Source organism: Phaethon aethereus, assembly GCF_964289735.1.
Source record: "Phaethon aethereus genome assembly, chromosome: W".
Taxonomy (NCBI): Eukaryota; Metazoa; Chordata; class Aves; order Phaethontiformes; family Phaethontidae; genus Phaethon; species Phaethon aethereus.
The window spans coordinates 14,565,656-14,592,974 of NC_138581.1; the positions used below are offsets into that span (position 1 = coordinate 14,565,656).

At 43.3% G+C, this 27,319-nt stretch overlaps 1 protein-coding gene across 1 annotated transcript in view; it reads left to right on the forward strand.

Moving 5' to 3' along the window:
• LOC309415131 (fibroblast growth factor 10-like) overlaps positions 1-27,319 on the forward strand; it is a gene marked incomplete at both ends in the record, with an annotated part of 96,122 nt that overhangs the window by 64,148 nt on the left and 4,655 nt on the right. The gene's annotated exons all lie outside the window — the stretch shown is intronic.

The window sequence follows — 27,319 nt, forward strand, 5'->3', positions numbered from 1 at the left end:
TCATGAAGAACTGCAGCTTGTGGGAAGGACTCACATTGAAGAAGTTTGTAGAGGACTGTCTCCCGTGGGAGGGACCCCACACTGGAGCAGGGTAAGAGTGTGAGGAGTCCTCCCCCTGAGGAAGAAGGAGCGGCAGAGACAACGTGTGATGAACTGACTGCAACCCCCATTCCACACCCCCCTGTGCCTCTCGGGGAGGTAGAGAAATCGGGAGTGAAGTTGAGCCTGGGAAGAAGGGAGAGGTGGGTGGAAGGTGTTTTAAGATTTGGTTTTAGTTCTCATTTTCCTACTCTGATTTGATTCATAATAAATTAAACTAATTTCCCTAAATTGAGTCTGTTTTACCCGTGACTGCTGAAAGATCTCTCCCTGTCCTTATCTTGACCCACAGTCTTTTCTTTATATTTTCTGTCCCCTGTCCAGCTGAGGAGGGGAGTGATAGAGTGGCTTTGGTGGGCACCTGGCATCCAGCCAAGTTCAACCCACCACAAATAGATGACTTCCTTTTCCAACTTAAATTATTGTATGAATCAAAAAGGCATCTGGAAATCTTTTCTATGTCCCACAACAGTGGAATTGTTAAGCTGAGAATTTTGGCAGTGAATCATTGAGAATGAGTCTCTAAATATGGTTTTCTAGCCTGTTTTCATCCCGCTTAAAATACAGTTTTATATGAACCTAGTGTATTTATGATAATGTAATGTGATAGTGTTGAAAGCCTAACTACATAGCTCTTTTCATGATATGACTTGTTACATTGTCATAAAATGAAATTAGATTTGACAATTTGCTCTTTATAAATCTTTGTTGGCTGTTTATCTGCTTTCTCCATTTCCCTATATGAGGGGATGTATATATATGAAATTAAAGGGCAACCCCACCTCTTCAGACTAAAGGTCAGTCTGGTTTCCTGTCTCTGATAGTAGCAGTAGCAGAAGCCTGAAGAGGAGAACAAGAATATAGTGATAATTGCCTCTTATACTTTCCTAGTGTCCATCAGTATGCAATTCAGAGACTAATGATGGTACCTATTGTCCTGGTTTCAGCCAGGGTAGAGTTGGTTTTCTTCATAGAAGCTAGTGCGAGGCTATGTTTTGGATTTAGGATGAGAAAATGTTGATAAGGTGCTGATGTTTTTAGTTGTTGCTAAGCAGTCAAGGACTGTTCAGCTTCCCGTGCTCTGGCCTGCCAGCGAGAAGGCGGGGGGGTACACGGGAAGTTGGGAGGGGACACAGCCAGAACACCTGACCCAAACTGGCCAAAGGGATATTCCATACCATACCAGATCATGCTCAGTATATAAACTGGGGGAGTTGGCTGAGGAGGGGCCGCAGCTCAGGAACTAACTGGGCATCGGTCAGCGTGTGGTGAGCAATTGTGCTGTGCATCACTTGTATATTCTTTTATCATTATTATCATTATTATTATTGGTTTTATTTTCCCTATCCTATTAAACTGTCTCTATCTCAACCCACGAGTTTTACCCTTTTCCTTTCCTGATTCTCTCCTCCATCCCACTGGGAGGGGGAGGGGTGAGTGAATGGCTGTGTGGTTGTTTTGGCTACCTGCTGGGTTAAACCACAACACCTATTTACTTGTGGAAGGAACATATTTTTTGAACTAATTGTTCTGATTGCTTTTCAGTTCATGTAAACTGACATCCCACCAATGACTGCTGTAATCTAACAAGTGTGAAAAAATACCTTCTTTTGTTTTAAACATCTGGCCAATAATTTCATTTGAGAGATAGTGCATAGTTGTTCCTTCTTCACTTTCTCAAGGTTGCCTAAAATTTTATAGATTCCCCCCTCCTCAATCCATTTCTGTTCTACCCTGAAAAGCCCTAGGTTTTAGTCATTCCTCAAACAATAGTTAATCCTTATTTCTGATCATGCATGTTGCCCTTTCCTGTAGCTGTTCCAGTTCTACTCCATCTTTAATGAGATGAGAGACTAGGGCAGTGTGCATGTTCAAAATGCAAGCACAGATGGATTTAAACTTTGTTGCTATATTTTCCATTTCCTAAACATTCCCTACTCCTGTCCTGTACATTACTAATTTTTGTTTTGCTATTTATTATAAGACTGAGAAGTGATAGCTGGGCCATGAGCCATTCTTGTAACATATTCCATGTTTATAAACCTAACATTACTCTTCCCTGTATGCATCACTTTACAACATTCATCTACGTTGAATTTTATCTGGTATTTTATTGCTCTGTCAGCTTGGATCCTGAGATTCTTCTGCAGTTACTCACAGTTCCCTTTCAGATTTACTATCCTAAATAGTTCAGTATAATCAGCAGGGTTTGTCATGGCAGTATTCACCCATTACTGCAGATCATTAATGAATATGTTGAGCACAGACAACGCCAGGACTTTGATGATTACTTTCCTGGGAAAACTGATTTATTTTATTCCCTATTTTTAACCCATTATTTATTTATTGTTATCTATACATCAGTTACACAGCATGTGTATAGAAAAGTTGATGCTTCCTGGAATATAATTGTGAAGTTGGTTCATACACAAGCAATAAGACACTGTACATAGAAAGTTTTATATTTATTGACTGTGCACAGGCTGTACAAGCAGCACAAGCACCATAGCTCTGACATTTCTCAGAAGTGTCTGTCTCCATATGCAAAATCCCAGACAAAAATATGGCAGCTCTGTTCTTCAACTGCTTATCTCCATAGCTGTCTAAGGCTAGGTCTACACTGTCAAATAACTTAGCTCTCCAGGTGGCTTTTGGATCCAGCACTCATGATCCTTTGCACTGCACATATGTTAGTTCACTCTTAGCTTTTTTTTGGCATGAACTATTTCCTCCTGAGACGAACCTCCACAAAATTCTCAGTATAGTTCACTGCAGGACTCCTAAGAGGGAATATGGACAAGACCAAGCCAGGCTTGGTTCCTTTGGTTTTATACACTCTCATGCCAGGCCCTGCAAGAGGATGTCTACATGACCTTGGCATCAGACTATACAAACAGCACACTGGTGGGCTGCCACACCGTGTTCACAATGTCAGACACTCAGAACAGAAAAACCACAGATATATCTGAGGGCTATGGGTAAAGTCTCTAGAGGTAATAATTTGAGGAAAACTGAACCAAGCACTCTCATGGACGCACCAGAAAACTCTAGAAGGTGTGAATATGATTGTTAGCCAGTTTTCACCAACTGGCCTAGGGGCCAGGTGCTCTTTGCAATGTTAGACAGTAATGTAAACAAAGGTATCTCTGAGCCTGACATAAAAGTACATAGAGAAGATGGGAGGTTCTTTGCCTGTCCTCTACATGTCCCCTGACAAGGATTCTGCTGGGATCACAGCAGAAATCAGAGTCACTGTCAGTTGAGTGATTGATTGAAGTTGATTGGGATTTTGTGCTGTTTGACTCCAGTAAGCAGAAACCCCGATTTAAATACAGAAGGTTGAGTAGAAAAGGTGGAAAGAATGTATCAAACCTTCTGAATCGTACTGTCCGTTAATTGTCCCAAGCATAGTTTTGTGAGTATTTGTTCAAAAGACTTACATATTTCAAGGAAAGGGAAAAACAAAAAGACTTCAGCAACTCAGGTTAGGGAATCAGAGTTTGTATAAAAGGACAAGACATGAGGTGCAAGCATGTGCAATTAGATCACATAATCCTGTGTGCAAAACATGCTTGTTAGCTGCTATCTGAGGATGTCAGCAGGCAAGATGGGAAACAATACAGAAGGAGACTTGAAGATAATGAAAGCAGAAGGATGTGAAGTGATTGTGCTCTGCAGATCAGCCTTTTATGTTTCTGTGCAAGATGATTGATAATTTTGTCATTCTGCTTTTTGATGAGGTGTTGAATGAATGTTTAAGATGACAGCACTTACCACTGCTCATCAGAGATTAAAAAAACCTGTTTGTACTAGAAGACTGAAGATGATACCCGGTCCAGCCAGGTTAGGAAACAGTCAAGTATTAAAGATGAAAACACTGTGAAAGACATATATCAGGTGCTTGCACTATAGCAGGCAATAGTTTACATCTGTGTGCTAGAGTACAGACCTTATTACTTGCTTTAATGTTTTGGCATACCTTTGATGTTGAAGGAAACGTACAGAATATGTAAGACAAAGTACAAATCTAGCATTAAAAATTGAGAAGCTGATCACATAGCATTATAACAAGAATAATACATGCAGTTATTGAATGGTGCCTTTTTGATTGGTTGTAATTTAGGATGAATTAAGTACACAGAATGATTTATGTCAGGAAAAACAAAAAATGAATGGGCAAAGCAATGAACTGGTTATCAGAGGTCATCTAGTTCTAAACTATTAGCTGCTAAACATCTAGCTGCTAAACTATTGGCTTTAATATCTTATACAGTAACAGCTTGCAATTAATTTCTTAGTCCATTCACTTTGTCTCTTTATTTACTCCAAGATTGTCTAATAACAAGTGCCAATATTAACTGTCTCTTTCAATAAATATTTTGTCTGAAAAAGTTTAGACAGTAGTTTGTATGCAAAACACTCACCAGGGTTATGAGCTACTCATAATCCATGACTGGTCATCTTCAATCATACATAACATTGACCCAAACTATGCAAATAAGAGCATTAGAGTCAGAGACCTGCCTTTTATTTGACCACATCCAGGTCAATCAAGAAAAGAATTTTGGGGAAAAAAAAGCTACAAGGGACAAACAACAGTGAGAAATTTTAAGTTATACTGAAATACTGTTTGCAGTCATTTTCTTAATACTGATAACCCATACCATGCAGCTGCCCTAATCTACACTTCTCATATGTTTATTCTGCCCCCACAGTCATTATGAAGCTTCCTTTAAAAAAGTGATTATTGTGGCCAAGCAATATTAGAAATATTTGTGGCATTGTAGAAAAAATCCTTCTGAAAGTGTTGATGAGTAACTGCCACCTAAGTAAAAGTATGTGAAAAAGAGCTATCATTATAGCTGTTCAGGGGTAGATTAAAACATGTGGAACCCATATTTTAAAATGCCACGGATTCCTTTTTCCTGTGTGAGACAAAGACAGACATAAACCATTAGAACCAACAACTAATTGATGTGGTGGATTAGTGTATTTGACAAGTTTCTTATTTGCAGGGAAAACACTAAAACATCCTGTTTTTTTACAGAGAAAAATAGAAGTAACGGGATACTGATAGGAACTGTACTTAGCCATGGCCCCTGTCCTGGTTTCAGCCAGGATAGAGCTGGTTTTCTTCACAGAAGCTAGTGTGAGACTGTGTTTTGGATTTGGGATGAGAAACTGTTGATAATGTGCTGATGTTTTGGGTTGTTGCTGAGCAGTCAAGGACAGTCCAGCTTCTTGTGCTGGCCTGCCAGCGAGCAGGCTGGGGGTGCACGGGGAGCTGGGAGGGGACACAGCCGGGACAGCTGACCCAGACTGGCCAAAGAGATATTCCCTACCATCCAACGTCATGCCCAGTACATAAACCGGAGTTGGCCGGGGGGCGGAAATCGCTGCTCGGGGACGGGCTGTCGATCACTGGGTAGTGAGCAATCGCTGTATTGGGCATCACTTGTTCTTGTACATTCCTTTTTTGGTATTATCATTGTTATTTCCTTCTTTCTTTCTGTCCTATTAAACCGTGTTTATCTCAACCCACGGGTTTTTTTTTTTCCTAATTCTCTCCCCCGTCCCACTGCAGGAAAGAGAGTGAGTGAACGGCTGCGTGGAGCTTAGTCACCAGCTGAGGCTAAACCACGACAGCCCCTTAAAAAGGAGCCTGCAGATGTTTGTGATTTTTCTGTTTTACCCCAAAACTAGGTCATTGTGCCCATACAGATTTAGGAGAGGATTCTACCTGCCACAGGCAGTGCAATGCACATTCCCAAGTTTTGTGGTACAGTTATGCAGTGAGTTTCCCTCTGTCTCCTACCTTCTACAAGAAGATAAGTATTTGAGACTAGCAAATGAGAGACCATATTTTTCCAGTCCTGTTGTCTTGCATAATAGGGAGACAAGTTGAGATCCATCATAAGAACAAATGAGGCCCAAAATTAAGCGTAACTGGTCAATGAAACTGTTGTCTCATTTTGATGTGCAGCTGAGCAGCCTTAGCTAGAACAGCTACAGTATGTGTCAGACAGTCTCCGTAGGAGGCAACAAACCTGTCATTTGGATAAAGATTGTTGAGAGACAAGTAGCAGAGGCCATCTGCAGCACACTGAGTTTCATAAGTGTGCTGGGTTGACCTTGGCTGGATGCCAGGTACCCACCAAGTCACTCTATCACTCTCTCTCTTCAGATGGACAGGGGGAGAAAAACATGACAAAAGACTCATGGGTCGAGATAAGGATAGGGAGATCACTCAGCAATTACCGTCACGGGCAAAACAGACTCGACCTGGGGAAATTAATTGAATTTATTGCCAATCAAATCAGAGTAGGGTAATGAGAACTAAAACCAAATCTGAAAACACCTTCCCCCCACCCCTCCCTTCTTCCCAGACTCAACTTCACTCCTGATTTCTCTACCTCCTCCCCCCGAGCGGCGCAGGGGGGCGCGGAATGGGGGTTGTGGTCATTTCATCACATGTCTCTGCCGCTCCTTCTTTCTCACACTCTTCCCCTGCTCCAGCGTGGGGTCCCTCCCACAGGAGACAGTCCTCCATGAACTACTCCAACATGGGTCCTTCCCACAGGCTGCAGTTCTTCACGAACTGCTCCAGCGTGGGTCCTTTCCACGTGTCCTTTCCATGGGGTGCAGTCCTTCAGGAACAGACTGCTCCAGCATGGGTCCCCCACAGGGCCACAGGTCCTGCCAGAAGATCTGCTCCAGCATGGGCTTCCCACAGGGTCACAGCCTCCTTCGGGCATCCACCTGCTCTGGCATGGGGTCCTCCACGGACTGCAGGTGGAGATCTGCTCTACCGTTAGCCTCCATGGGCTGCAGAGGGCCAACCTGCTTCACCATGGTCTTCACCATGGGCTGCAGGGTAATCTCTGCTCTGGTGCCTGGAGCACCTCCTCCCTCTCCTTCTTCACTGACCATGGTGTCTGCAGAGTTTTTTCTCTCATATATTCTCACTCTTCTCTCCAGCTGCAGTTGCACAGCAGTTTTTTTCCCCCTATTAAATATGTTATCACAGAGGTGCTACCACTGTCACTGACTGGCTCGGCCTTGGCCAGCGGCGGGTTCGTCTTGGAGCCAGCTGGCATTGGCTCTATCAGACATAGGGGAAGCTTCTAGCAACTTCTCATAGAAGCCACCCCTGTAGCCCCCCCCCCCAAACCTTGCCACGCAAACCCAATACAATGTCTCACAACTTTCGTACAACATCTCATAGGGATACCTTTTTTCATCTGTTTGTACATACTCTGACTGCTTTAGCACCCAGGCTCACTTCTGTCTGCTCATACCTGTCAGTGCCTAAGTAGTGTTTGGCTCCATTTAATTACAGTTTGTGCCCCATTTGTGAATATATGTACTGTATCTGCTAGGAGCTTCTGACTGAGCAGCAGCTGACTGCCTGAGCAGTGAAGACCTGCCTTTCCAGAGAATGCAGGTGATGGACAGCTACTTCTCCTGGCAGTCACCATGCGTTTGACTGTTTCTTCTGTAGTGCCACTGCCTATATATTATTCCTTGTGTGTTAGGATGGGCAATAAATGGAACAGCCTTAACTCCATCCAGTTTCTTCCAGTTTGCTGTTATTCACATTGAAACTTATACAAATGGTAAAATGCAGGAGGTGAACATAATGATTATGAATGTGAAAGATAACTTGGGATTCCACCCAGGCTGAAATAGGTAGCTCCATACACCCCTGAGAAAATTTACTGAGCTATACTAGTCTTATAAGCTTTCGACTGTCCTGTGTATTTCTGTGAAGATCTAGAAATTTAAGATTTGGCAGAAATCCTGAGTGCCTGGTCTTGTCTACTAAATGGAAACATATATGGACTGCCAAATTTCGATTAGGATTTGGATTGGGATCCAAGTTTCCTTATAAACACATGAAGAAGTCTTTCTGCTCAATTCAGTACCCATCAGGCCTTAGAAGACCATAGGTCCATTCTTGGGCACCTCAGTTCAAAAAACTTAGCCAGTTGGAAAGACACCAGAAAGAGAGCAATAGGTCTAGAAAACATATACCACTAGGAATAACTGCAAAAACTTGGATTTTTTAGTCCTTATGGTTTTAGGTTGTTTTGTTTTCTGTTGAGAGTTATTTCCAAGCCAGATCATTCCAATTATTTTGTTTATAGTGCTGCTCCACAGTTATATTTGAAGGGTTAGTGAACTTCAGCACAGAGGCAGGAAAAAGTATCTAGGGGAATGGAGGGCTGAAATCCCTTAAGCCATCTTTGTCAAGAGAGCTAACATCGCCATCACTGGAAGCGTTCAAACTGTCACTGAAATCGGGAATAAACCTCGTAACACCAATGTAGTGTTAAAAGGCAGGCATTCTTTATTCACGGCGCCGGGAACACGGGGGATAGCTCCTCCTAAATCGTGTTCATCGATCGGTTCAAAAATCAAACATTTATAGGCAAGATTAATACATATTCATCAAGTGTCCATACAATGATTGGTTAAGTATTCCTCGCCTACCATGTAAATGACCACGCATGCTCACTATAATTTCTTGGGATTTTACTTCCTTATTCTCTTGAGTCGGAGGGTTTCTTGAGTGGGTAGTCTCTGAGTCGGTGGTCGCGATCTCCCCCTGCCGGAATTACCTTTTCTACAAAGTTCACTTAAACTTGGCAACACTAAATAGATCTTCACGGGCTGTCGGTCCAATATGCAATCATTCACCCCACAGTCCTTTGTTTTAAGACAAGACTATAGAATGAATAATTACCCACCCACCAGACCGTAGAACTGACCAAGGTGTTCCTTCTTTCTGACTACTTGTTATTAGAACAAAACATAATATCATGATCACAATGTTACACTTAACTCCTTGATAATTAAATCAAGATGGGAAGGGTTAGGTGGGTTCTCGAGCAGCATTGCTGGTGCATAATGTTCTTATAGTTACAACTTGCTACAAATTCACAAACCTATTTTCTAACCCTATTTTATTTTAATTCCCTACCACCTTGGTTACAAAAAAACGTGTGGACATGGCACTTCAGGATATGTTTTAGTGGGCATGGTGGTGTTGGGTTGATGGTTGGACTTGATGATCTTAAAGGTCTTTTCCAACGTTAACGATTCTGTGATCAGATAACTACAGCCCTGCATCTAACCATATATATTAGATGAGGGTGGGGGTTTTTTGTTTTCCTTTTTTTTCTCTTGGCATGTGAATTGCTACCATTCCTTGGTCAGTATGAGTCATCAGTTATAACTCTTCCATCCCAGAAACAGTTCAGATAATTGTCGTGGTTTAGCCCCAGCCGGCAGCTAAGCACCACGCAGCCGCTCGCTCACTCTCCCTCCCACAGCGGGACGGGGGAGAGAATTAGGAAAAACCTCGTGGGTTGAGATAAACACGGTTTAATAGGACAGAAAGAAAGAAGGGAACAATAATGATAATACCAACAAAGGAATGTATAAGAACAAGTGATGCCCAATAGAGAAATTGCTCACCACCCCGTGATCGACAGCCCGTCCCCGAGCAGCGATTTCCGCCCCCCGGCCAGCTCCAGTTTATGTACTGGGCATGACGTCGTATGGTAGGGAATATCTCTTTGGCCAGTCTGGGTCAGCTGTCCCGGCTGTGTCCCCTCCCAGCTCCCCGTGCACCCCCAGCCTGCTCGCTGGCAGGCCAGCACAAGAAGCTGGACTGTCCTTGACGGCTCAGCAACAACCCAAAACATCAGCACATTATCAACAGTTCCTCATCCCAAATCCAAAACACAGTCTCACACTAGCTTCTGTGAAGAAAACCAGCTCTATCCTGGCTGAAACCAGGACAGTATCCACCCCTTATTCCATACCATTTACGTCATGCCCAGGTCCTATACTTTTCAATACATTCCAATTATTCATCATTACTCTTCCTGTCCTTTAATATATACACACAGATATCACTCTATTAGTCCATGGGCCATCACTTAAAATGTCTATGGAGTTCAGTCAGTCCATGACTCTGGGCTTCATCCATCATAGCAGTCTCTCAGGGCAGGGGAGATGGTATGTGGTGTTGGATTGTCATCTGGCACGGTCCATGTCCATGATCTGCAGGTCGAAGGTGTCGATCTCGAGGGATTTGTTGGGCGCAAGCTGCTGAAGCCAGTTCTGGTTTCATCACTGCTGCACGTTGCTTGGTTTCAGTGAAGCTCATTCTTCATCAGTCTGGGTGATTCTTACTATAATACCATTGATATGGTAGATAGCAGCCATAGTAGTAATGTCATACTGAACAATTAACATAATACAATTCAAATCATTGACTGTTTTCACCCAAAATCAAGTCTCCTTGAGGTACACATCGGACTTCCCCATCCTTCCGCATTACCCACCAAGTGCACCCAGGTCCCTGGGCAAAGGCAATCCCACGAATGGGTTTGCCTTTTCCTAATGCAGGAGTAACCCAGACTGTCTTCCCCAGCATGTTTCTCACATGCACCACAGGGACTTTATCCCCTTCTACAGTACGTAGAAGTTTTGATTGGGCAGGGCCGGCTCTATTAGTAGATCCCCTAGTGTTGACTAACCAGGTGGCTTTGGCTAAATGTTTATCCCAATTTTTGAATGTCCCATCACCCATTGCTCTCAGTGTAGTCTTTAACAGTCCGTTGTATCGTTCAATTTTTCCGGAAGCTGGTGCATGATAGGGGATATGATACACCCACTCAATGCCGTGCTCTTTGGCCCAGGTGTCTATGAGGTTGTTTCGGAAATGAGTCCCATTGTCTGACTCAATTCTTTCGGGGGTGCCATGTCGCCATAAGACTTGCTTTTCAAGGCCCAGGATAGTGTTCCGGGCGGTGGCATGGGGCACAGGGTATGTTTCCAGCCATCCGGTGGTTGCTTCCACCATGGTAAGCACATAGCGCTTGCCTTGGCGAGTTTGTGGAAGTGTGATATAGTCAATCTGCCAGGCCTCCCCATATTTATATTTCAACCATCGTCCTTCATACCAGAGAGGCTTTAACCGCTTGGCTTGTTTGATCGCAGCACACGTTTCACATTCATGGATAACCTGTGCAATAGCATCCATGGTCAGGTCCACCCCTCGATCCCGAGCCCATCTATATGTTGCATCTCTTCCCTGATGGCCTGAGGTGTCATGGGCCCACCGAGCTATAAATAATTCACCCTTATGTTGCCAGTCCAGATCCACCTGAGCCACTTCAATCTTAGCAGCCTGATCCACCTGATGGTTGTTTTGATGTTCTTCAGTGGCCAGACTCTTGGGTACGTGAGCATCTACGTGACGTACTTTTATGACGAGATTCTCTAGTCGGGCAGCAATATCTTGCCACAATTCAGCAGCCCAGATGGGCTTGCCTCTGCGTTGCCAGTTGCTCTGCTTCCATTGCTGCAGCCACCCCCATAGAGCATTTGCTACCATCCATGAGTCAGTATAAAGATAGAGTACTGGCCATTTTTCTCGTTCAGCAATATCTAAAGCCAGCTGGATGGCTTTCACCTCCGCAAACTGACTTGATTCACCTTGTCCTTCAGCCACTTCTGCAACTCGTCGTATAGGGCTCCATACAGCAGCTTTCCACCTTCGATGTTTGCCTACAATACGACAGGACCCATCAGTAAACAGGGCATATTGCCTTTCGTTCTCTGGCAGTTCATTATATGGTGGAGCCTCTTCAGCGCGCGCCACCTCCTCTTCCGGTGATATTCCAAAATCTTTGCCTTCTGGCCAGTCCATGATCACTTCCAAGATTCCCGGGCGATTAAGATTTCCTATTCGAGCCCGCTGTGTAATAAGCGCGACCCACTTACTCCACGTAGCATCAGTCGCATGATGTGTAGAGGGGACCCTCCCTTTGAACATCCAGCCCAGCACCGGCAGTCGGGGTGCCAGGAGGAGCTGTGCTTCAGTACCAACCACTTCTGAGGCAGCTCGAACTCCTTCATATGCCGCCAATATCTCCTTTTCAGTTGGAGTATAGCGGGACTCAGATCCCCTATATCCTCGACTCCAAAACCCTAGAGGTCGACCTCGAGTCTCTCCTGGTGCCTTCTGCCAGAGACTCCAGGTAGGGCCATTCTCCCCGGCTGCCGTGTAGAGCACATTTTTAACATCTTGTCCTGCCCGTACTGGCCCGAGGGCTACGGCATGAACTATCTCCTGTTTGATTTGTTCGAAGGCTTGTCGTTGCTCAGGGCCCCATTTAAAATCGTTCTTCTTCCGGGTCACTTGATAAAGAGGGCTTACAATCAGACTGTAATTTGGAATATGCATTCTCCAGAAACCCACAACACCCAGAAATGCTTGTGTTTCTTTTTTTCTAGTTGGTGGAGACATAGCTGTTATTTTGTTTATCACATCCGTTGGGATCTGTCGACGTCCATCTTGCCATTTTATTCCTAAAAACTGGATCTCTTGTGCAGGTCCCTTGACTTTACTTTGCTTTATAGCAAAACCAGCTTTCAGAAGGACTTGAATTATTTTCTTCCCTTTCTCGAAAACTTCTTCTGCTGTGTTGCCCCATACGATGATGTCATCAATGTATTGCAGATGCTCTGGAGCTTCACCCTGTTCCAGTGCAGTTTGTATCAGCCCATGGCAAATGGTAGGGCTGTGTTTCCACCCCTGGGGAAGTCGATTCCAGGTGTATTGGACACCTCTCCAAGTGAAAGCAAACTGTGGCCTGCACTCTGCTGCCAAAGGGATCGAGAAAAACGCGTTAGCAATATCAATGGTGGCGTACCACTTGGCTGCCTTTGACTCCAGTTCATATTGAAGTTCTAGCATGTCCGGCACAGCAGCGCTCAGTGGCGGCGTGACTTCATTCAGGCCACGATAGTCTACTGTCAGTCTCCACTCTCCATTAGACTTTCGCACTGGCCATATGGGGCTGTTGAAGGGTGAGTGAGTCTTGCTGATCACTCCTTGGCTCTCCAGCCGACGAATCAGCTCATGGATGGGGATCAGGGAGTCTCTGTTGGTGCGATATTGCCGCCGGTGCACTGTTGTGGTAGCGATCGGCACCTGTTGTTCTTTGACCCTGAGCAACCCCACCACAGAAGGGTCCTCTGAGAGACCAGGCAAGGTGGACAGCTGTTTAATTTCTTCCGTCTCCAAGGCAGCTATACCAAAAGCCCACCGGTACCCTTTTGGATCCTTGAAATACCCTCTGCTGAGGTAGTCTATGCCCAGGATGCACGGAGCCTCCGGGCCAGTCACAATGGGGTGCTTCTGCCACTCATTCCCAGTTAGGCTCACTTCAGCCTCCAGTACAGTCAGCTGTTGGGATCCCCCTGTCACTCCAGAAATACAGATGGGTTCTGCCCCTATATGGCTTGATGGCATCAGGGTACATTGTGCACCGGTGTCCACTAAAGCCTTATATTCCTGTGGGTCTGACGTGCCAGGCCATCTAATCCACACAGTCCAATAAACTCGGTTGTCCCTCTCCTCCGCCTGGCTGGAGGCAGGGCCCCTCTAGTCCTGGTCATAGTACTCGTTACCCACTTCTTGTAAATAGGAATCAGAAGTCCCTTCAAGAGGATCAGAGGTGAGATCAGCTCTTCTATTCTTTCTGGGAAGCTGCCCACTGGAAAGTGGAGCGACGATTTTCCTCGAGGAACCTGAACCCCCTTTTGTAATTGTTTTTCCTTGCAGCTCGCGTATTCGTGCCTCTAGGGTCGAGGTAGGTTTTCCATCCCACCTCCTCATGTCCTCTCCGTAGTCACGCAATTGAAACCACAGGGTGGCTCGTGGTGTGTATCCTCTATATCTTCTCTCTTGAACAGAAGAGCGCTTACTCCTAATGGCTGAGACACTGGTCCGTATGGGTGGAGGGTAGGGCATATCCTCTTTGAATTGCCGGAACTCTCGGGACAGTTTCTCTATAGCAGAGACGCAGGCCCGTAGGGAGGAAGAGAGACTTTCTTCGTATTGCCGGAGTTGGCCAGCCAATTCATCCACCGTTGGTCTCTCTCCGTCCTTCCAGGCCATTACTGCTAATGAGTTGGCATATGATGATGGTGCACTCCGTACAAACTTCCGCCACATAGGTTGCGTGCAATTGACTTCATCTGGATCTTTGGATGATTGTCCATTGTCCAAGTCACCATAAATCACTTCCAGCACCGCTAGCTCCCTCAGGTACTGGATACCTTTCTCCATGGTGGTCCACTTGCCTGGGTGACATAGAACATCTTCCTTGAAGGGATACCTTTCCTTCACACCCGACAGGAGTCGTCTCCAGAGGCTGAGGACTTGTGCACCTTTTCCAATTGCTTTGTCAATGCCCCCTTCCCTAGAAAGGGATCCCAGCTGCTTGGCTTCCCTACCCTCTAATTCCAGGCTACTGGCCCCATTATCCCAGCATCGGAGCAGCCAGGTGACAATGTGCTCACCTGGACGACGGCTGAAATCCTTTCGCATATCTCGCAATTCACTCAGGGATAGAGATCGGGTAGTTACCGTCTCTTTTATAAGTTCTTCCTCTTCCTCCTCTTCAAGCGATGACTCGCTCTCTTCCCTCTTCCGTGCTTGTGATGGCCCTGCTTCAGAGCACTCTGCCTCCTCACTCTCTTCCTCTGGCTCCTTCTTAGCAGGATCTTCCTCCTCCCTTACTAAACGAGCTGACTTCCGCTTCCAAGATTTCTTCTTTTGTACAGGGGCAACTGATACCGGGATGGGCTGGTCCTCTGGTTCAGCTGCAACAGTCTGAGTAGCTACAGTGCCCGCCGTGGGGGTTGGAGTAGTGACAGTGCCTGCTACAGACGTTGGAGTAGTCACAGTGCCTGCCACATTGCCATCAGACCCAGAGAGCCCCTCTCCCCTTTGCACAGTGTTAAATAGGGTTCGGTAGGCATGGGCCAGGCCCCAGCACATGGCAATGATTTGTGTCTCCTTGGAGCTGCCAGGCTGACAGCATACTTCTTCCAGATATTCTGCTAGTTTATCAGGATTCTGCACTTGTTCGGGAGTGAAGCTCCAAAACACCGGAGGTGCCCACCGCCCCAGGCATTTGCCCATGCTGTTCCACACACCCTGCCATTCATAACTATCCAGCCTTGGGGCAGATCTCCGGGTGATATTCTTAAATTGCTTGCCAACCTTAGACAAAACTGAAACCATGTTCCCCAGAAGTAGCAATAGAGGTATTTTAACCAGCCAAGGGTGTTCAAAATACTGAAAAATTATTGTGATGAAGGAGGAAATGTTATGATAGAGGGTATCAAAGGTACCACTCTGCATTTCCTCCATAAAAAACCTTTCAGAGGCAGAAGTATAATTGCTAATCGTCTCCACAAGACTGTAGCCAAAATACAGTAACGGCTTTAGTACAGAGCTCAGATGATACCACATTAAGCTCAAGGTCAGTGCTCTAAAAACAAAATTCACAGGCGAGACATTACTAATCATTGCAGAGTACAGCAGCCCGCAGAAACCAACACCGATCCTTAACATGTACAGCAAAGACGAGAGCATGATGCAAATCAAACTGATATTGTGACCTGCAACCGTTATTATCTCAAGCCTCGGGCCCCACGTTGGGCGCCAAAAAAGGACTGTCGTGGTTTAGCCCCAGCCGGCAGCTAAGCACCACGCAGCCGCTCGCTCACTCTCCCTCCCACAGCGGGACGGGGGAGAGAATTAGGAAAAACCTCGTGGGTTGAGATAAACACGGTTTAATAGGACAGAAAGAAAGAAGGGAACAATAATGATAATACCAACAAAGGAATGTATAAGAACAAGTGATGCCCAATACAGAAATTGCTCACCACCCCGTGATCGACAGCCCGTCCCCGAGCAGCGATTTCCGCCCCCCGGCCAGCTCCAGTTTATGTACTGGGCATGACGTCGTATGGTAGGGAATATCTCTTTGGCCAGTCTGGGTCAGCTGTCCCGGCTGTGTCCCCTCCCAGCTCCCCGTGCACCCCCAGCCTGCTCGCTGGCAGGCCAGCACAAGAAGCTGGACTGTCCTTGACGGCTCAGCAACAGCCCAAAACATCAGCACATTATCAACAGTTCCTCATCCCAAATCCAAAACACAGTCTCACACTAGCTTCTGTGAGGAAAACCAGCTCTATCCTGGCTGAAACCAGGACAATAATGAATTCTGATACTGTCTGTGTCTAATCTACAAGTTATCAAATCTAGCAATGTTGGGGTCAAGCATGCTGAGATCTTCAGACCTTTGTATTTTCCATCAACATTCACGTAGCTGGCTGTACCTCTTCCTGTCTTGGCTCAAAGCATGGAGCTCAAGAAATCTGAGCTCTGATTAACAGAACTAGGTACAGTTGGCTCTACCTGTAGCCATCCCATCTCCACAGCATGAATTAAATCCATGTGTTTATCTTCCCTCCCACAAGGTAGTTCGAGCACTTTGGCTAAATCTGATTACATGCTTGCATGTAAGTGATGAAAGTGATAGACAAGGTGAGGGCAGATCTGAATTCATCTTAGCTGACAGTATAGATGTGTCCTCAAAGTCACTTCTTGCATTTCCTTTACTTAAGTTTAACCCATCTAACTTTGGACATTTAACGGAGGGAGTGGTGGTGTTCAGAACTGTTCTTTGGAGTTGCCTATCTCTCTTCACTGACTAGAGGGGAAAATTGCAGACTAACTGTGCTCCTGAATTAATTGTTTCTGTTGCATGTCAAGATGTATAGTAGTGTAAATTGATTCCTGCTATTCTTGTGCTAAACTTATACTCCTCCTTTGCTCTCGCTATTGCATCACTAATGAGGTTCTCTCTTCCTATGTACCCTGTTGCCGCCACCTTTCCATTTACTTGGTCTACAGAGGAGCGTTGGTTGAGTGGTCCTTGCTCTGCTCTGGAATTAAAGTCATAAAAGCAGTAGATAAGGAAAGGAGAAGCAGCTTATTTTCCTTTAATCCTCTTGTAGGTCTGAGAAAGGGCTCTAATAACTAGTCTTTTATATGGTCTTTATGCACCATGGAGATTTTGCATCTTATGCTGATATTGTGCTAATGCAGGAAGGCTCAGAGGTCCTGTTTCCACAGCCTTCCACAAGTTTGGATACTTATCTGAGGCTTATCCAAATGCATCAGATGTGGGAATTGGACTGGAAAGTTCATGGGACATTCACATTTTGGCTATAGTTGATCTAAATATGACACATTAGCAGCTTGCTTTGTGGTCTTTCAGTATTTTCACTTCTGATTTAGAGCAGGAAGGGTGGAGGTCTCAGGAAATATTAAATAATAATACAAAGCAGCAAACTGATTTTAACTTCAAATAATACTTTTAGTTTTAAGTCAAAGCTCGGGTTCAGGTTGGTTCTTATTTGAGATTTCTGCCCATAACTGTGCCATCATGGGTTGTGAGATTTGTATCTTAAGCTGCCTTCCAAAGACAACCGCAAAGTCCGTAAGATTACATTTTAGTGGAACTACTTTGCTTCAATGAAAAAGCTTCCAAAGGCTTAGCCCATCTTCAGTTTCCTAGGTTTGTTTCATCTTCTGCTCCACCATCTTCTTCTTTCTGTTGTCAGTAATTCTTATGCAAAACAAATAAAAGATAGGAATAACAGTGTAACTTCTGATTTGGGGATTTTTTTCAACTTGCTTTGCACAGGTGTAAATGGTGAAACAGAATGGAAATAGTGGCACTTCACTCTTGTCTTTTCAAAATCACATCCAACCAATCTTCTCACTGCCTCAAACCATCCTTTCTCAAGCCACCTACTAAGAGCAGCTTTTTGTACTAGCAAATCTTTAATGTTATGTCTTATCCCCAACTTTCTTTGACCCAAGCCAATGCCAGTCAAAGGAACCCCTTCAGAGAAGCTCCCTGGAGGGTGACCAAACCAAAGTTCCGAAAACTCAGTTTAGAGGAACATTGCCAAGTTCCCCCCTCTCCAGTTACAGGCCCAGCAGCTTCTTGTCACAATTTGGAAAACTGGAAAGTTTCAGAAGCTCTCAGTCATCATCACATTCCATCCAGCTGAACTCACTCCATCTGCGGTACTTCTGCAGACAGAAGAAAAGGCAAGGGAGAGAGGGACTGTCTGTGGTTTGCCACATATATGAGATCATCTCTGAAAGGGGAAGACTCAGAATGGGGGAAGAAGATGCAAGGCGATCCTGTTCCTCTACATTAAGAGGAGTGCAACTAGGGTTGCAAATGTTTAAAGTGCATTTTAAGAACTTATTACACAAATGATGCAGCTACAGAAAAATGGTCAGCATCTCACACTGCAAAGAAGTTGAATTTGGTCCCAGAATCCAGTGGTTCTCATTGCAGGGTATGTTTGGATCCATTGCAGTACCACCTTGATAATATATGTGATACTCTGTCAAGTTGTCTGTTTCCTAACAAATTGCTTGACATAATTTCACACAAGTTCTAGGATATTTTGTAATATTTTTGCTTCATATTACCAGCATTTTTATAAGAACATAGGACATTTGGGATTAGTGTACAGAATTATGTAAGAGCAATTGTTCAGTTTTATTTTTTACAGTCCCTCTGTGTGGAGCAAGACAGCCAGTCAGCTTTCTGTTGCCTTGTCATTTATATAATGATCACTTTTATAAACTATAAAAATACAGTTTATTTAAGTTAAATATATTTGGTTTCTATTTGGAGTATGTTTCTAGCCTTTGGGACCTGTAAAGAGAGCACATGCATAGCTACAAGGCACATCTCAAGTTGATGTTTAAAATGTTTCTAATTATAATGAGTTGGAAATGGTTTGGGTATTTTAAAGTGGATGTGGTCAAAGTGAATTAGTTGTAATTGTTGAAGTTTACAGAGTTATGGCTGTAAAATAATAGTGTGCTATCTGTTTTAAAACCATAGTGGAGGCTGCAGATTTTTTTTTTATATTATTATGTTTTCCTTTCCATGTTCCTAAAGAGCATGGAACCAGAAACAATTAACTACTAATGAGAAATTCCCCACCAAGAATATTAAGTTTTTGCAGTGCTTATTATGAAGCCTAATTACAAGTCAAAATATACCATGGAAATTATTTACTTTACACATTTTCTTGGAGTGAAAAGTTTTAAGCCATGGTAATGCCTGAGCCCAAGAAATGGTATAAAATCAGATACAAGAAGCATACAAAGTAGTATTTTAAATGCCTTTTCTGTTTCAGTTTTCACAGAAAAGAATCATGAGCTCCAAAGAGAAGCTAACGTAGGTTGGAATAGAAAAAGAACAAGATGAAAATGAGTTGGGTGATTTATCTGTTTCTTACTTAATAAAATTTACTCATTCTATTGAGTAGGTTGGCTAAGCCTATAGAGATTCATTCTGAAAACTTGAGGAGAAAAACGACTCCCCAGATGACTGAGGAAGTAGTAAATATAATGTCTCTCTTTAAAAAGGGAAAAAACCCAAAGACCTAGAGACAAGTCAGCATATCCTGAGAAAAAATATGGACAAAGTAATTTTAAAATATGTTATAAGCACCTAAGAAATTATTAACCAAAGACAATTAATCAAAGAATTGATCAAAGAGAAGTAATACCAAACCAAACTAATTTTCATCTGTGATGAGATAAAAATCGTCATGTATAGGAGAGAAGCATACCATAAATTTGGGAAAGATTTTTGAAACTAATGTCTCTAATGATATTCTCTTAACCAAGATCAGCAAGCAAAATCTAAGTGAAAGTCTTGCAGTATGGAAAGCCATACTCGGGAATTATCAGTTTTTCACTGTCAGTCTGAACAGAGTCATCAAGTTCCACAAGACTCTCTTCAAGATATCTCCTAATAAAAAATTCATTAATAACTTGAATGAAAGAATTGAAAATATGGTTATACAAGTTGAAGGCAATATGAAACTTGGAATAGTTGCAAGGATTTTGGAGGACTGAATGCAAACTCAAAACAACATTGACAAATTAGAGAAATGATAAAAGAAATGAGGCCACTTAACTGTGGTATGTGCAAAGTATGAAATTTAATTAGGAGTAATTAAATTCACAACTACAGAATGAGGAATGATTGCTTACATTTCTTCCATGTATCCAAGGGTGGTGGATCACAAATTGAACATGAATCAGTATTATCATATTACAGTGAAAGGGAAGTATGCATAAATGTATGAGTATGCATAAATCCTTTGAAGGAAATATGAAATGTTCCTTCATGTATCAACACTGTTAAGACTTCAATAAGAGTATTATGGCCATGCTGTGGGGACAAGAAACAGGGGCGTTCAATGGTCTAGAAAATCTGAAAGCTTTAAGGAAAGCATTGAAAAACTGGGCTTGTTTAGAGAGCAAAAGTCGCTAGGTAAGATAGGTAGATGTGATAATAGTTCCTGAATATGTAAAAGGTTTCTGCAAAGAAAAAAAAATCTTTTTCATGTTAGTTTACAGTTTAAACAAGAATTAATGGGCCCAAATTGCAACACGGCCATTTAAATTAGATACTGGAAAAACTTTCTAATGTAGATAGTGGAAAAGGTTACCCAGGAGGTCATAGAATCTCTTTTTTTGATGGTGTCTGAGAACAATCATCTGTCAAAAATGATTTCCGTAACTAAGGCCAGTGGAGTACCCTCAGTGATCTGGCATCCTTTCAGCTTTATTGTCTATGACTACACATAGGCTCTTACCCCCAAGCCTGTAGCACTTGAAGAATATGAAACTTTACAGAGTTAATCTTGAGAGCCCATGGAAATTACATTTTTTATTGCAGTAGTATAGAAGTCCAATCATGGCCCATGACTCTACTATATAAACCTTGAGGAAAATACAAAATTTTGTGTGCCCTCGAAGTCAGCTTCATTAGATGGTGAAAACACCACAATTTTAAGCTTCATGCTGTATGTCTCAATTTCTTTTTCTTTTACATTCCTGCTGAATTTAATAGTGACTCAAGAATAATAAAATACATATTTTCACGCTTACGTCAAAGTAATTTGATTTAAATCCAATCTATTCAAAAGCTCTGGAAAGTCCTTATGACTTCTGCTTGTAGATCCATGTCAGATGAGTTGGTGCTCTCATGCTGACCTCTGAAATTTGTGTCTACATCACTGACACCTATGAAGCAATTCCTATCAAACTCATGAGAGAATCTCATCCTGAGAAAATCTGTAAATAATGATGGATAATTTGCAATCTAGACAAAAGCTAGTTCTGTGCTTGTAACTAGCATGTAACTCCAGTGAAGTCTCTGGGGTGTACAGATAGTAGCAGGGTAGATAAGTACTAAATTATATCCCTGTTGTCCAAGGGGTAATAGATCAAGAATATTATATTTATTTGAAAGAAAAACAGCTATTAGAATTCCCCCTTCTCCCCCCAAAATACTGCAGAGGTTAGAATATGCACAATTATCACTGAAAATTTTATAACATTTTTTGACTTCCAAATACACAAAACACACTCAGTGAGAATAAATACAGGATCATTGGTGATCAAACTGATAATAGTTCCAAAGAATTCAGCTACATTTGGCTCCAGTTAAATAGCATAACTAGGTATAATCTAGCTAGTTACTGTGATATATAATGTAAATGTACTAACATTTCTCCTCGTGACCTCCTTTTAGCTGCCCTATTGGGGATATAATGGAGTGTGAGATTGTGACCAAACTTTATCAGGAAAAAATACTATATTTTCATTAATTATATGAATACTTCTGTTGCTTTAACTTGGGTATTGTACTGAAGATCAGTGTATCTATCTCCATCATTCAAGTGAAAAACAGTTAAAATGGGTTAATTCAGTACAAGTTTTTTATTTAAGCACTGTTCTCCTTCAGCTGCACTCAAAAATTTCACAAGAGTCAGTTGAAATGGTCTAATATGGTGTTATTGTTACAAGGATAATATGACAAAATATAACTCAGTTTAATCCGTTTCAACATAAAAAAATGAATAACGGCACAAGTTATGCCAGTATCTTCTTTTTATTATTTTTTTTTTAATACTGCTGCTGTTTGTTAGAAATGGACCCAGACTAGTTTTACTGGTTTCACAGTTTGGCTACAGAAATTGATTTCTGTAGAAAGAATTAACTAAATTCTTCTCATCACTTCTTGGCATGGAAAATTTTCATGCTACAATTAAGAATCTTTCTTACCATAAAAACCTTACAGCAGAAGGCTTTATAATTTTTTTAATAATACATGATCATTTGTGCCTATCAACATTTATATTTGTATTTTAATATCAATATTTGTATTGTGAGACACAAAGAAATTAAAACAAAATAATCCTCCTCTTTCAACTCTTTATAGGTTTGGACAACAAAAGTTTTTTTAATTATTATTATTTCTGGTTTAATGTGGCCCATTTTCTGAAGGGCTTTACTAGATCCTAGACCTATTGTTTATCTTGCATTTCTCACTGAAGTCTTTCTCATATGCAAAAACTGTAGACCTTGTAGCTGTGGCCAGCCTAATACTTCTTGCTAAGTAAATACAAAGCCTCTGGTAATTGCACTAGAATTTCACAGAATCACAGAATCACAGAATCACTAGGTTGGAAAGGACCTTTAAGATCATCAAGTCCAACCATTAATCCAGAACCACCATGTCCCCTAAACCATGTCCTGAAGTGCCACATCCAAACGTTTTTTGAACACTTCCAGGGATGGCGACTCCACCACCTCCCTGGGCAGCCTGTTCCAATGCCTGACCACCCTCTCGGTGAAGAAATTTTTCCTAATATCCAATCTAAACGTCCCCTGGCGCAACTTGAGGCCATTTCCTCTTGTCCTATCACTAGTTACTTGGGAGAAGAGACCAACACCCTCATCGCCACAACCCCCTTTCAGGTAGTTGTAGAGAGCGATAAGGTCTCCCCTCAGCCTCCTCTTCTCCAGACTAAACAACCCCAGTTCCCTCAGCCGCTCCTCATAAGACATGTGCTCCAGACCCCTCACCAGCTTCGTTGCCCTTCTCTGGACACGCTCCAGCACCTCAACATCCTTCTTGTAGTGAGGGGCCCAAAACTGAACACAGTATTCAAGGTGCGGCCTCACCAGTACCGAGTACAGGGGCACAATCACTTCCCTACTCCTGCTGGCCACACTATTCCTGATACAGGCCAGGACGCTGTTGGCCTTCTTGGCCACCTGGGCACACTGCCGGCTCATATTCAGCCGGCTGTCAACCAGCACCCCCAGGTCCCTTTCCGCCGGGCTGCTCTCCAGCCACTCCTCCCCAAGCCTGTAGCATTGCATGGGGTTGTTGTGGCCAAAGGGCAGGACCCTGCACTTGGCCTTATTAAACCTCATACAGTTGGCCTCTGCCCATCGATCCAGCCTGTCCAGATCCCTCTGCAGAGCCCTCCTACCCTCCAGCAGATCAACACTCCCACTCAGCTTGGTGTCATCTGCAAACTTACTGAGGGAGCACTCAATTCCCTCATCCAGATCATCTATAAAGATATTGAACAAGACTGGTCCCAGAACCGAGCCCTGGGGAACACCACTCGTGACCGGCCGCCAGCCGGATTTAACGCCATTCACCACAACTCTCTGGGCTCGGCCATCCAGCCAGTTCCTCACCCAGCGAAGAGTAAACCCGTCTAAGCCTCGAGCCGCCAGTTTCTCCAGGAGAATGCTGTGGGAGACGCTGTCAAAGGCTTTACTAAAGTCTAGGTAGACAACGTCCACAGCCTTTCCCTCATCCACTAGGCAGGTCACCTGGTCATAGAAGGAGATCAGGTTGGTCAAGCAGGACCTGCCTTTCATGAACCCATGCTGGCTGGGCCTGATCCTTTGGCTGTTCTGCAGATGCCCTGTGAGCACTCTCAAAACCAACCGCTCCATAATCTTCCCTGGAACAGAGGTCAGGCTGACAGGCCTGTAGTTCCCAGGATCCTCCTTCCGGCCTTTCTTGTAGATGGGTGTCACATTGGCAAGCCTCCAGTCTTCTGGGACCTCCCCTGTTAACCAGGACTGCTGATAAACGATGGAGAGTGGCTTGGCAAGCTCCTCCGCCAGCTCTCTCAGTACTCTCGGGTGGATCCCATCAGGCCCCATAGACTTGTGGGTGTCCAGGTGGCTTAGCATGTCCTTGACTGCTTCCTCCTGGATTATGAGGAGTACATTGTGCTCTCCATCCCCGTCTTCCAGCTCAGGGGGCTGAATATCCTGTGGATACCTGGAGTGGCTATTAAAGACTGAGGCGAAGAAGGCATTAAGTACCTCAGCCTTGTCCTCGTCCTTGGAGACAATGTTCCCCGCCATATCCAGTAGGGGATGGAGATTCTCCTTGCCTCTCTTTTTGTTGTTAATATATTTGTAAAAACATTTTTTATTATCCTTTACGACTGTGGCCAGACTGAGCTCTAGCTGGGCTTTTGCCTTTCTAATTTTGTCCCTGCTTGACCTAACGAGATCTTTGTACTCTTCATGAGTTGCCTTCCCCTTCTTCCAGAGGTGATAAACTCTCCTCTTTTCCCTGAGTCCCAGCAAAATCTCCCTGTTCAGCCAGGCCGGTCGCCTTCCCCGCCAGCTCTTCTTACAGCACATGGGGACCGCCTGCTCCTGCGCCTTTAAGATTTCCTTCTTGAAGACTGTCCAGCCTTCCTGGACCCCTTTGTCCTTCAGGACTGTCTCCCAAGGGACCCTCTCAACCAGTGACCTGAACAGGCCAAAGTCTGCCCTCCGGAAGTCCATGATAGCAGTTTTGCTGAGTCGTCTCCTTACTTCACTCACAACTGAGAATTCTATCATGTCATGGTCGCTAAGCCCAAGATGGCCTCCGACCACCACATCTCTCACCAGTCCTTCTCTGTTTGTAAACAGCAGGTCCAGCAAGGCACCTCCCCTGGTGGGCTCACTCACCAGCTGCATCAGGAAGTTATCCTCCACACACTCCAGGAACCTCCTAGACTGTTTCCTCTCTGCCGTGTTATACTTCCAGCAGATGTCCGGTAGGTTGAAGTCCCCCACAAGAACAAGGGCCAGCGAATGCGAGACCTCCGCCAGTCGCTTATAGAATGTCTCATCCGTCTCTTCATCCTGGTTGGGTGGCCTGTAACAGACTCCCAGCAGGATGTCTGCCTCATTGGCCTTCCCCCTCATCCTTACCCACAAGCACTCTACTTGGTCTTCACAATCTTCGATTTCTATGCAATCAAAACACTCCCTAACATACAGAGCCACCCCACCGCCTCTCCTTCCCATTCTATCCCTTCGGAAGAGCTTATAGCCATCCATTGCAGCACTCCAGTCATGAGAAGCATTTATATATCTTCATATCAAAGTGTATGGAATTTATATATATTAAAAAACTATATTTATATATTTAAAAATGCATCCAGGAAAGTCCGCTTTCTTGACAATAAAAGGAGGTATTTCATGTTAAATTGCTTAGTTTGATGTTCTTTCTTTTTTACATGCACATAAACTATGTCATCAGTTTGCTTCCCAATAAAAATCAGCTATTACTTTGTCATGCTTGATTCACAGCCACTGCCCAGCTACCATCAAAGCCTCTACTTCTAATTACAGAACAAGTAACACCCTCAACTCCTCTGTTAATCCTGAGTTGGGATCCAGGTGGAATGGGGGAGAGAATTGGAAAAAAACAACTCATGGGTTGAGATAAAACCAGTTTAATAGGACAGCAAAGAAAGAGGAAATAATAATAATAGCAACAATAACAACAATAACAATAATAATAATATTACTGATAAAGGATGATACAAAAACAAGTGATGCACAATGCAACAATTGCTCACCACCTGGTGATCGAGCAGCGATTCCCACCCCCCAGCCAACTCCAGTTTATATACTGAGCATGATGTTATATGGTAAGGAATATCCTTTTGGCCAGTCTGGGTCAGCTGTCCTGGCTGTGCCCCCTCCCAACTTCTTGTGCACCTCACTGCTAGCGGAGCATGGGAAGCTGAAAAGTCCTTGACTGAGTATAAGCACTACGACTACTGAGCAACAACCAAAAACATCAGTGTGTTATCAACTTCATTCTCATACCAACTCCAAAGCACAGCACTATACCAGCTATTAGGAAGAAAGTTAACTCTATCCTAGCTGAAACCAGGACAATAGACCAGTATAATGGCCATACAGAATGGCTTCTGCATCATATATAAAGCAGCCATTTAAAAAAAAAAAATTCAGTGAAAAAAATTCCTCCTCACCTCGCTGCACACAAAAGTCCACATGGTTCCACAGTCTGAACAGACTGCATTCAGTTTTCAGGGACAGAAAATCAGCATTTCCAGAAAAAGCATACCAAGTTACACTGTTGTCTTCAGTTGGTGTGTGGTTACCATAAGGAATTCTTAAGTAATGAAAAAACATATAGATTTTCCAGTACTTCTCTGCTCTGACAAAAAGCATAGAACAGATTTAGGAGGAAATTATTGCAGATTCCTTTCTTTTAAGCAGTTGGCAACTCATCAATTTTTTTCCAGGTGATCTATTCATCACATTATTTCTTGGTTTGGTCTAGGATGTTTTTCTTTAAAATTACTCAACACTTTGCCCTTCCTGTAATTTCCCCAAACTACTACTACTTTAACGAAGAAAGGTTGGAGCCAGGCATTTATAAGATATTTGGTTGGAGCTATATTTCTGCTATATTAAGACACAATGCCCAAACAACGTAGCCATTCAGCCATAGCTGAAAAGGGATCTCTAAAGTTACTATGTAAGTTGTAGTAACTTCTACTACTCCCAAATCACTATGCTCTTGGGCAGAAAATATAGAGATGAAAAGCTCTGTCTCCCATTATTTGCCCCTTGAACCATCCAATATCCCAGAAAGAGTTTGTTTTAAGGAAAATAACTTAATCATATTTATTACAAACACAGCAAAATGTTTCCAATATCTGAAAGACAAAGATAATGTGGCCGTTAGGGTTAGTCTTACTATATCCCAAAATGTCAACACGTTTGCCAAAAATGAATTTTATCAGCTTAGTGCAGCCAAGGGATTTAGTTTATCTAACTGTCCTACAAGGCATAAATAGTTTACCACTGTTTTTGAAGATGGGAGTAAATCTAACATTCTATTGACATATGCTATAGATTTAATTTAATGCTGTGGTTTAGATGTATCTTCTGATAAATTTTAGTAAAATCTATGCTAAGAAGAATGGAGCTGTTTCAGTATTTATGGGGTTTAAAATGCAGAGTTAGCAAAGGAAACGTTAATTGAAACAATGTTTGTGTAAATTCTTGCAATGATTTGGAGAATGTTGCTAAAATTCGTTGGTCAGTTGGTTATGAATATTAGAAGTTTAGTATTTTTCAGGTTTATTGGTC